The 10,508-nt window shown below is 46.4% G+C and overlaps 1 long non-coding RNA gene across 2 annotated transcripts; it reads right to left on the bottom strand.

Moving 5' to 3' along the window:
• Positions 1 to 5,816: 5,816 nt before the first annotated feature.
• Positions 5,817 to 9,366, bottom strand: LOC147349060 (uncharacterized). Of its 2 annotated transcripts, none has more exons than XR_015150305.1 (2): positions 9,049 to 9,366; positions 5,817 to 6,297 (listed from the first exon to the last, which is right to left on the bottom strand). It is a non-coding gene; the product is annotated as an uncharacterized LOC147349060 (long non-coding RNA). The 2 variants fall into 2 exon arrangements; XR_015150306.1 differs by lacking the exon at positions 5,817 to 6,297 and adding an exon at positions 8,506 to 8,793 and having other exon boundaries at positions 9,049 to 9,321.
• Between the last annotated feature and the right edge of the window lie 1,142 nt (positions 9,367 to 10,508).

The following is a 10,508-nucleotide window of genomic DNA, read 5'->3' as shown; positions in this document are numbered from 1 at the left end:
TGACCTTGTATAACAGGACTTTCAGAGCTTCCTTGGTGGCTCAGTGGTAAAGAAACCACCTGCCAATACAGGAGACATAGGAGACACAGGTTTGATCCCAGGGTAAGGAAGATACCCTGGAGAAAGGAATGGCAGCCCACTCCAGTATCCTTGTCTGGGAAATCCCATGGACAGAGGAGCCTAGCGGATTACAGTCCATGGGGTCACAAAAGTCAGACACGACTTGGCAACCAAACAAGAACAGGACCTTCCTGGCAGTTGAGATGCCAGGAGATTGATTTTGAGATTAATTTTCCAAAGTCCAGCTGGTCCTCAGAATTTCCCCAGAAAGTTTGAAAACAAAAACAAAAGAGTTACTTCTGAGTGATCCATGTGTGGCTAGGGAACCAAGTCAGTAAACTCAGGCCAGGAATGGGGATGGGTGGGATTGGGAGTCCACAATGAGCCTGAGATTACCCTCAAAGTCCTTGGGGTTGGATGGAGGGGGGGCAGGACACACAGGAATGGGGCGCTTCCCTGTACAGCCCCTGAGACTCACTCTTAGCCCATTTTACACGTGAGGATTCTGAGCAAGCTTTCATTTGTGAACAAGAGACAAGTTTGCACGGCTAACAGTTTTTGTTTTTTGAAAACCACTGCTCCAGAGCCAAAGTTCTTAACGTGGAATCCATGAACTACAGGTCCTTAGCTGGGTTTCTAAGAGCTGGAGGAGGTTTCTGGAACCCTAAGCAGAGGTCTGTGTGTATTTGCATATTTATATATTTCTGGGAAGAAGACCCCATGGCCTTCAACGATGGCAAAAAGCTCCTCTCACAAAAGGGTAAGAACGACAGATCAGCATTTCTCAAACAGATATGTACATGAATTCCTGGGCATCTGGCTAAATGCAGCTCTGACTCAGTGGGTCTGGGCTGGGACCTGAGCGTCTGCATTTCTCACGTGCTCCCAGGTGATACTAATGCTTCTCATCTGTGGACCACACTTTAAATAACAAGCATCAAGGACTATGCTACCCAATATGGTAGATTCTGGCCATGTGTAGCTACTGAGCTCTTGAGATGTGGTTTGTCCAAATTGAGATGGGCATTAAGTGGGATATACACATCAGGTTTGACAGACTCTCTACTCACCCAATGTAAAATCTGTCATTAATAATTAAAAAAAAATCTATTTATTTGGCTGTGCTGGGTCTTAGTTGCAGCATGAGGGCTTTTTTTTTTTTTTTTTAAACTGTGGCATGCAGGATCTTTCAGTTGTGGCATATGGGATCTTGTTCCCTAACCAAGAATCAAACCTGGGCCGCCTGAATTGGGACTTAGCCACTGGACCACCAGGGAGGTCTCTATTACTAATAATTTTATATTGATTATATGTTTCAAGGGTAATATTTTTGATATATTGGAGAAATAAAATATTTAAGTTCATTTAAGCTGTTCCTATTTACCTTTTTGTAAATGTGGTCAATTAAAAGAAATGTTTGAATTCCATAACATGGTTCACACTGTATTTCTCTTGGTTACTGATGATGAAATGGCAGCTGACTCAGGAATGAAGAGATGATATGGGGCTGTGCAGTTTAGTCCCAGGGCCAAGTCCTGGTGGTGCAGCTGAAGAGTTATGTCTGACTCTTTGCAGCCCCATGGACTGTAACCCCCCAGCTCCTCTGTTCATGGGATTCCCCAGGCAAGAATACTGGAGTGGGTTGCCATTTCTTCCTCCAGGGGATCTTCCTGACCCAGCGACTGAACTCACGTCTCCTGCGTCTCCTGCACTAGTGGGTGGATTCTTTACTTCTCCGCTGGGCCTTGGTTTCCCCATTTGTAAAATGGCATAATAATAGCTCCCATCACATAATACTGAGGGCCATAAAAAAGTTAATACCTAAAAAGGCTGAGACCATGGCCTGGCATGCTGCATACCCTCAATTAACAGGAACTCTTACTGATGTATGGAGAAGGAAGTGGAAACCCACTCCAGTATTCTTGCCTGGAGAATCCCATGGACAGGGGAGCCTGGTGGTTATACTCCATGGGGTCAGAAAGAGTTGGACATGACTGAGTGACTCACACTTTCACTTTCTTATTGATGTAATAAACCGCATCTCCCCTCAAAAATATTCACATCCCATCCTTTCCATGCAAAGTGAGCTTGACCTTTTACTTGTCAACCCTCTGGTCCCTCTTTTGTGAAATAAAGACATCCAACAAATAAGACAGTCACCATGAAGTGCCCCGTGTGTGTGCACGGCATATAGCAGATCATGGCAAGTCATCTTCCTCTTCCACTCCTTTCTGCTATTTTCATGTCTATTGTGGGGACCAAGAGATGCTGTGTTTTGTCAAATGAAAATGTCCCCACTCCACTGCCCTGTGTCTCAGAGCAATCAAGGCTGAAGTGAAGGCATCCTTTTCAACAGCAAGAGGCCCAAGTACCAGACCCATGTAAACAGCCAGCATGAGCCTCCTCGAGATCAATTCGATGCCCCAACCACAGTCTGATCAAAAATTAAAAAGAGGACTTCCCGGGTGCTCCAGTGGTTAACAATCATGCCACTAATGAAGGGTACACAGGTTCGATCCTTGGTCCAGGAACATCCTACATGCCAAGGGGCGACTAAGCCCACAGACCACAGCTACTGAGCCTACGCTCTAGAGCCCATGCTCTGCAACAAGAAAGCCCACTCGCAGCAATGAAGACCCAGCACAGCCAAAAATAAATAAATAATAATAACTTTTTTTTTAATTTTTAAAAAGAAAATATCCACAATTAAATCACTGAGGGCAATAAACAAAACAATAATAAAGAAAAAATTGGAAAAAATCACTCTTGTGCACCAGCTGTCATAGCAAGCTACCTCTTGGATGGCCACAGTGGGTTAGCATAGTTGGATTCATTTGCAAGGCCAGGAAACTTTAAAACTGCACTTTGAGGCTGTGTCTGTTGCCCCCGCTCCTCTCTGTGTTGGTCTTTGGGTCTCAGTCGTAATCTATTTTTGGTTTGCAACTCCACATGACACTTCTGGTTTTGCTTTACCAGACTGATGGGGTCCAGGAGACTATGCATCCACCCGGCGTGGGACATTTCCGAAGCAGAGTTGCCTAGTGGAAAGGCCTGGAAAATAATTCATGGGTGATGGGGAGCTGCTTTGCATGAAATAAAGGATGGGTTCCCGGGCTGGTCCCCACTTGGGAGAGAATGCGTTTTTGTTCGAGGAAGCTGAGGACCACAGCTATTTCAGACAAGCAGGCTTGGCAGTTCATTTCTGCAGAGCTACATGGAAGGTTGCAGGCCCATCGACTTTACCAGGCTTTGAAGCAATAAGGCAGATGTGGGGTGAGGAGAGCCGGCCAGCTTTGTAGCTGGGAAACCTGGCTTAAGGCCCCCACTGTGCCTCTTGCTCCCTGGCCTCTGTTTTCTTATCAGTGAAATGGAGAGTAATCCATTGCTCCCAAATTGCCTGGAGGGGGGATGACATATAAGATGATATTCCTGACTTAGAATTCATGCTTCGTAAGTATTCATTGACTATTTGCAACTAGATATGATGCTGTGATAAAAGTCTGACCAATGGGATGTGAGCAGAAGTATGCAACTTCCAGACCTGCCTCTTGAGAAACCTATATGCAGGTCAGGAAGCAACAGTTAGAACTGGACATGGAACAACAGACTGGTTCCAAACAGGAAAAGGAGTACGTCAAGGGTGTATATTGTCACCCTGCTTATTTAACTTATATGCAGAGTACATCATGAGAAACGCTGGGCTGGAAGAAGCATGAGCTGGAATCAAGATTGCTGGGAGAAATATAAATAACCTCAGATATACAGATGACACCACCCTTATGGCAGAAAGTGAAGAGGAACTAAAAAGCCTCTTGATGAAAGTGAAAGAGGAGAGTGAAAAAGTTGGCTTAAAGCTCAACATTCAGAAAACTAAGATCATGGCATCTGGTCCCATCAGTTCAGTTCAATCAGTTCAGTCACTCAGTCATGTCTGACTCTTTGCGACCCCATAAATCGCAGCACGCCAAGCCTCCCTGTCCATCACCAACTCTCAGAGTTCACTCAGACTCACGTCCATTGAGTCAGTGATGCCATCCAGCCATCTCATCCTCTGTCGTCCCCTTCTCCTCCTGCCCCCAATCCCTCCCAGCATCAGAGTTTTTTCCAATGAGTCAACTCTTCGCATGAGGTGGCCAAAGTACTGGAGTTTCAGCTTTAGCATCAGTCCTTCCAAAGAAATCCCAGGGCTGATCTCCTTCAGAATGGACTGGTTGGATCTCCTTGCAGTCCAAGGGACTCTCAAGAGTCTTCTCCAACACCACAGTTCAAAAGCATCAATTCTTTGGTGCTCAGCCTTCTTCACATTCCTACTCTCACATCCATCCATGACCACTGGAAAAACCATAGCCTTGACTAGACGGACCTTTGTTGGCAAAGTAATGTCTCTGCTTTTGAATATGCTATCTAGGTTGGTCATAACTTTTCTTCCAAGGAGTAAGTGTCTTTTAATTTCATGGCTGCAGTCATCATCTGCAGTGATTTTGGAGCTCAAAAAAAAAAAGTCTGACACTGTTTCCACTGTTTCCCCATCTATTTGCCATGAAGTGATGGGACCGGATGCCATGATCTTCGTTTTCTGAATGTTGAGCTTTAAGCCAACTTTTTCACTCTCCACTTTCACTTTCATCAAGAGGCTTTTTAGTTCCTCTTCACTTTCTGCCATAAGGGTGGTGTCATCTACATATCTGAGGTTATTGATATTTCTCCCAGCAATCTTGATTCCAGCTCGTGCTTCTTCCAGTCCAGCGTTTCTCATGATGTACTCTGCATATAAGTTAAGTAAGCAGGGTGACAATATACAGCCTTGACGTTCTCCTTTTCCTATTTGGAACCAGTCTGTTGTTCCATGTCCAGTTCTAACTGTTGCTTCCTGACCTGCCTGGTCCCATCACTTCATGGCAAATAGATGGGGAAACAGTGGAAATAGTGGCTGACTTTATTTTTGGGAGGCTCCAAAATCACTGCAGATGGTGACTGCAGCCATGAAATTAAAAGATGCTTACTCCTTGGAAGGAAAGTTATGACCAACCTAGATAGCATATTAAAAAGCAGAGATATTACTTTGTCAACAAAGGTCCGTCTAGTCAAGGCTATGGTTTTTCCAGTGGTCATGGATGGATGTGAGAGTAGGACTGTGAAGAAGGCTGATCGCCGAAGAATTGATGCTTTTGAACTGTGGTGTTGGAGAAGACTCTTGCTCTCAAGAGTCCCTTGGACTGCAAGGAGATCCAACCAGTCCATCGTAAAGGAAATCAGTCCTGGGTGTTCATTTGAAGGACTGATGCTGAGGCTGAAATTCCAATACTTTGGCCACCTCATGGGAAGAGTTGACTCATTAGAAAAGACCCTGATGCTGGGAGGGATTGGGGGCAGGAGGAGAAGGGGACGACAGAGGATGAGATGGCTGGATGGCATCACTGACTCGATGAACATGAGTTTGGGTAAACTCCGGGAGTTGGTGATGGACAGAGAGGCTTGGCGTGCTGTGATTTATGGGGTCGCAAAGAGTCGGACACGACTGAGTGACTGAACTGAACTGAACTGATGCAGCTTCCAGGCACATCCTTATAAAGGAAGTTTCTTGCCCTCTTTTCTATTAGAACTGTTAGACAAGTGCATCCAGGCTAGGCTCTGAATCTGTGAGAAAAAGGCAGAAAATCTCTGAATTCAAAATGATGGTCCCCACAGATGGTCCTTCCCAGGAGGGCTTCCTGAAGGCCCTGTGGTAGGTCTTTTTTTTTATAATGTCCAGGCACTATTTTATTTATTTAATTTTTTAGCAGTAAATTTGTATTTTATTTTTTAAATTGAAGTACAGTAGATTTACAATGTTTCAGGTGGATCTGTGGTAAGTCTTGCCGTGGTTGTGAGGGGAGAAGACAGAACCACTGGCTCTAGCCCAGATGTGCCTTGAAGCTTCTGGGAATACCCTTTGTGGATGGACATTGCTATGGTAGGGCTTCCCTGGTGGCTCAGTGATAAAGTATCTGCTTGCCAGTGCAGGTGATGCAAGTTCAATCCCTGGGTTGGGAAGATCCCCTGGAGAAGGAAATGGCAACCATTCTTGCCTGGAACATCCCATGGACAGAGGAGCCTGGCAGGCTATAGTCCATGGAGTCGCAAAGAGTTGGCCATGACTGAGCAACTAAACAACAAGAAGAAGGCTGGAGAAACTGTCATTGGTGTGTACGTGTTCAACGTCACCATTCGTAAATACATTTGGATGTAAACTAAATCCTGCAAAAAGAAAGAAGTATGAATGAGATTACAAGAGGCAAAGAACTAGACCTCTGAGGGCTAGACCTTTCTCGAAAATTTTCAAGGAGTCTTTAGAACTCGTGAAAGATAATGTGTGTATTGCTCTATTTCTTTGGACTTAAGTTTCTTATGTCATAACCTTTAAGCACTTAAGCCTTTCTATTTTTAAGAAAAGGCCAAAAAAAGTTGTATCCTTCCTCCAAAATGTCACTGTGAGCACTTTCCCATGCTATTACATTCTCCTTGGAAATATGACTTTTATCGGTTAATCATATCCCATACTTCTAGCCCATTATTTAGTTATCCAGCTAATGTTAGATATTTGATAATTTCATTTCTCAATTCTTTTGCTATTAAAAATACAGTTAAAGAGAAACCTAATATTGATATCTTAGTGTGCATTTCTGACCCTAGCTTTGGGGTAGATTCTTCAAAGTGGAGCTATTGGGTTGAAGGGCATGACTCTATTTAAGACTCCTTGCATGTTTTGCCAAATTTCCTTCAAGAAGTTTCAACACAGCCCATTCCCACAAGCAACATCAGCGAGTAGGGCTTAGAACCATGGCCTTGTGGTGGCAGTGCAGGACCCACCAGCCCAGACTCTACCCCTGGTGTCCCTGGAGAGCTCGTTAGTCCTCATTTGATGAAGATGACAGCGTGACTGGCCCAGGATGGCAGACACCCCTTCTGCTGAGTGGGTGTGGACACTGTTAGTGCACATTCTAGAATTTCCACACCACACAGGAGCCCTGGTTGCGGGTCTGGCCCACTCTGGAAGGTTCATTTTTCAGTCTGTGTTCTCCTTCTGCACTGGATTTCCTGCAGGCTTGTTTTCTTTTTTTTGCCTCTTTGCCCACAGTTTCTGCCTATGATCATTGTAAATACAGCCCTTATGAAGTGTATTGCCAAGCTGGGTAATAGTATCTGATGGAGTCTGCCACCAGGGACTTGAGACATTCACTCCTCTCTTTATTCATTCATTTTGTATCCAACACATGTATATTAACTACCTACTATGTGCCAGGTGGGCTTCCCTGGTGGCTCAGTCGGTAAAGAATCTGCCTGCAATGCAGGAGACCTGGGTTCAGTCCCTGGGTTGAGAAGATCCCCTGGAGGAGGGAATCGCTACCCACTCCAGTATTCTTGCCTGGAGAAATCCCATGGACAGAAGTGTCTGGTGGGCTACAGTCCATGGGTACATTGGGAAGCAAAGTATTGGATAAGATGGACATGATCCCTCTCCTTGTAGAGCTCATTGGCTAGTGGTAGAGCTACATAATAGGCTATAGACAAACAAAATAATATATAATCATGAAACTTTAATATGTATCATAAAGGACAAAAATTGAGCCCTATGCTAGGGACCTCTGTGGGTCTACTTCAGAGAAGTGGGCAGAAATGCCTCTCTGAGGAAGTGGTGTTTAATTTGAGACTTGAAGGAGAAGAATGAGAATGAGATGATTGAGGGAAAAGTGTTCTTGGCAAAGGGAACAGCATGTTCCTGAGATGGGAGAGTTCTTTGTGTTTACAAGGGCCTAAAAGACAGCAGTGGGCTGACGTCGAGGGTGACAGTGGCAGGAGGTGGGCTTGGAGTAGGCAGTGAGCAGTTTTCCTTTTGTTCTAAACCCAAGCTGCTGAAGGGATTACAAGTCAAGGCAAATAGAGGGAGCAAGGTCCCACGAGCCCATTCTCTTTTGTAAATGAACTAAATAGGAGGAGGCAGTGGTGTGGCATCACTATCGCAAGCATCCAGGAGAGAGGCCATGAGGGCCAACACCAGAACGAGGGTGTAAAACGAAGGCAGAAAGAGCTTTCATGACATCCCGTTCACACCATCATATCGGACATCAGGTCACTCTGGGGCCAGGCCAGGCTGACGAAGGGGGCCGTGGGTGCTGTCAAGTCTTCCAAGGACCAGTCAGCATCCCACCCACACAGTGGATTAGCTGAGTGCCAGTTACACCGCAGACCCTTCCTCACCTGTGAAGCCCTCGACCTTCCCTCATAGAAGCCCACTCCCTCCCAAAGGCACAGGTAATTTTCAAAGGAAGAGTCAACCCAGCAGAGGTCTCATTTCAACCTATTCTCAGTTACTGACACCTGAGTGCGAAGGAGTTTCTGAAACTAGAGCTTAGGTGAGTGACCCTCTCCACAGGCCTTCCGTTTCCTCGTGTGTAAAGTGGACAGTTTGTCTCCTCCTCTCCCTTTATTCACTCAACAATTCTGGGTGCCCACTGTGCCTGACCAGGGACTAGGCAGTGAGAGAAGAAGATACGATCGCTGCCCCCCAAGAAGTTTAAAGCCCAGCAGGTCTCCGAGATTCATGTGAGTCCTCAAAAATAAACCTTGCTAGGAGAACAAGATGGCAGAGGAGTAGGTGGACGTGGAGTACATCTCTCTCCATGGATACATCAGGGATACACCTTCAGACACAGAAGTCCAAGTAGAACATCTGCTGAGAGCAGACAGGAGTACCTGACCAGAGGAAAAGAGTATGTAGAACCACTCAAAACTCAGTAGGATGAAGGAACTAGGGGGAGAAGCAGGACTGTTAGTAGGACTGAACCTGCCCTCGGTCGGTGGGGGAACTGAACCAGGGGGGTCTGATCCCCACATCAGGACAATTGTCTGAGTCAGAGGACAAACATTTAAGGCTGAGAGGGAAACAGCTGATCTCTGGCAGCCTAAATGGAATGAGAATCAGACAGTCCTTGCCGCACCCATACATACCCTGGACAGGGACGCGGGTCCCCCGGAGGGCGCAGCGGCTGGGAGCTGGAGTTTAGGGATTGTTGAGCAATCCCAGGGAGAGGGCTGCTGTTGACCGCAGAGAGACAGATCGAGGGGACGTGAGGGAGGAGATCGTGGTGGGAAACAGCTGTGGAGGAAAGCCAGGCAGCCATGGAAGCAAGGCGATACTGCTGAGTCACGCATAGTGGGTGGAGCCATCACCATAACCTCTCTCCCCACACGCCAGCATCAGCAGCTGAACAATAGAGAGGCAGGCCAATCAAACGCCTGACAAAGCGAACTACCGAGTAGGACCCCACCAAGGGTGCCCCTTTAAGTGCCTGATGCGCCGATCTTCAGAGTAGGACCCCAGCCAGAGGGGCCCCTCTATGTGCCTGAATGGGTGGAGCTACAGACAAAGATTAGCCAAAGAGGCCTTCTGATCACCAGCTGCCAGAGGCTGAAAAAAGACTGATAGGGCCATAACTCCTGCGGCGAAGGCAGTCCATGTCCCTGCACACCTGGTACTGTCAAGATCCCCACAACCCAAGCAGCTGTGCCACCCTCATGCTCAACCCTCACTGGGGCAGAGCTGCCACAGACAAAAAGAAAGTCTTGCATCTATGCACACAGGGTTGCTTTGATCGTGTCCAACGGCTTTGTGACCCTGCAAACTGTGGCCTGCCAGGCTTCTCTGTCAGGGGGCTTCTCCAGGCAAGAACACTGGAGCATATTGGCCAATACTGGTTGCCATACCCTTCTAAAGCACTATATTTCCTGCTGCCCTACCCACCAACTCCCCTGAGTACATGGCGCTGCCAGAACCCCTGTGACCCAAGCAGCTGCACCACCTCTGCACCTGGCCCTCACTAAGGCACACCTGAGTCCTCCAGGGCAGCCTCAGGAGCAAACCCCAGTGGATGACCCACACGCAGAGGTGGAAATAAAACCACAGTTGAAACCCAGGGGCAGTGCAGCTAAGGAAGAAGACCCAAAACCTTCCCACCAGCTGTACAAACTGCAGATTAAATCCATACAATCAACTAGGCAGATTTTGTGTCTATGGAATATATAAAAGAACATTGAGAGCTCCCACAGAAGAAAATGCACTAGTTCTGATAGCTGTAGACAATGGAGGCAAGAACACACAGGAGTAGGACCAGATTAGAATCTGAACTGCCCCCACAGCAGGTCCAGAGGCCAGCACAGTATTGGAGGGCATCCTAGGGAGGTGTGATGGACTGTGACTCCCAGCAAAGGACTCAAGAAAAACATTTATTATATTTACGTTTTGACTTGTTCTGTAGTTTCTTTTGGATTTTTTTTCTTTTTATTTTCCTCCCTCCCCTGCCCCCTGCAATTGTAGTTGTTGATTTTATTGGCACTATGAAATCTAATTAAGCTTTTGAGTTTTTCTTTCTTTTTTTTTCAATCACACTTTTTATTGTTGTTATAAATCT

Source organism: Bos grunniens, chromosome 21 (assembly GCF_055505025.1).
Source record: "Bos grunniens cultivar Pamir isolate PY7600 chromosome 21, Bosgru_T2T1.0, whole genome shotgun sequence".
Lineage (NCBI taxonomy): Eukaryota > Metazoa > Chordata > Mammalia > Artiodactyla > Bovidae > Bos > Bos grunniens.
The sequence above is the reverse complement of the archived record's forward strand: the minus strand, read 5'-3'. Positions and strand labels throughout refer to the sequence as shown.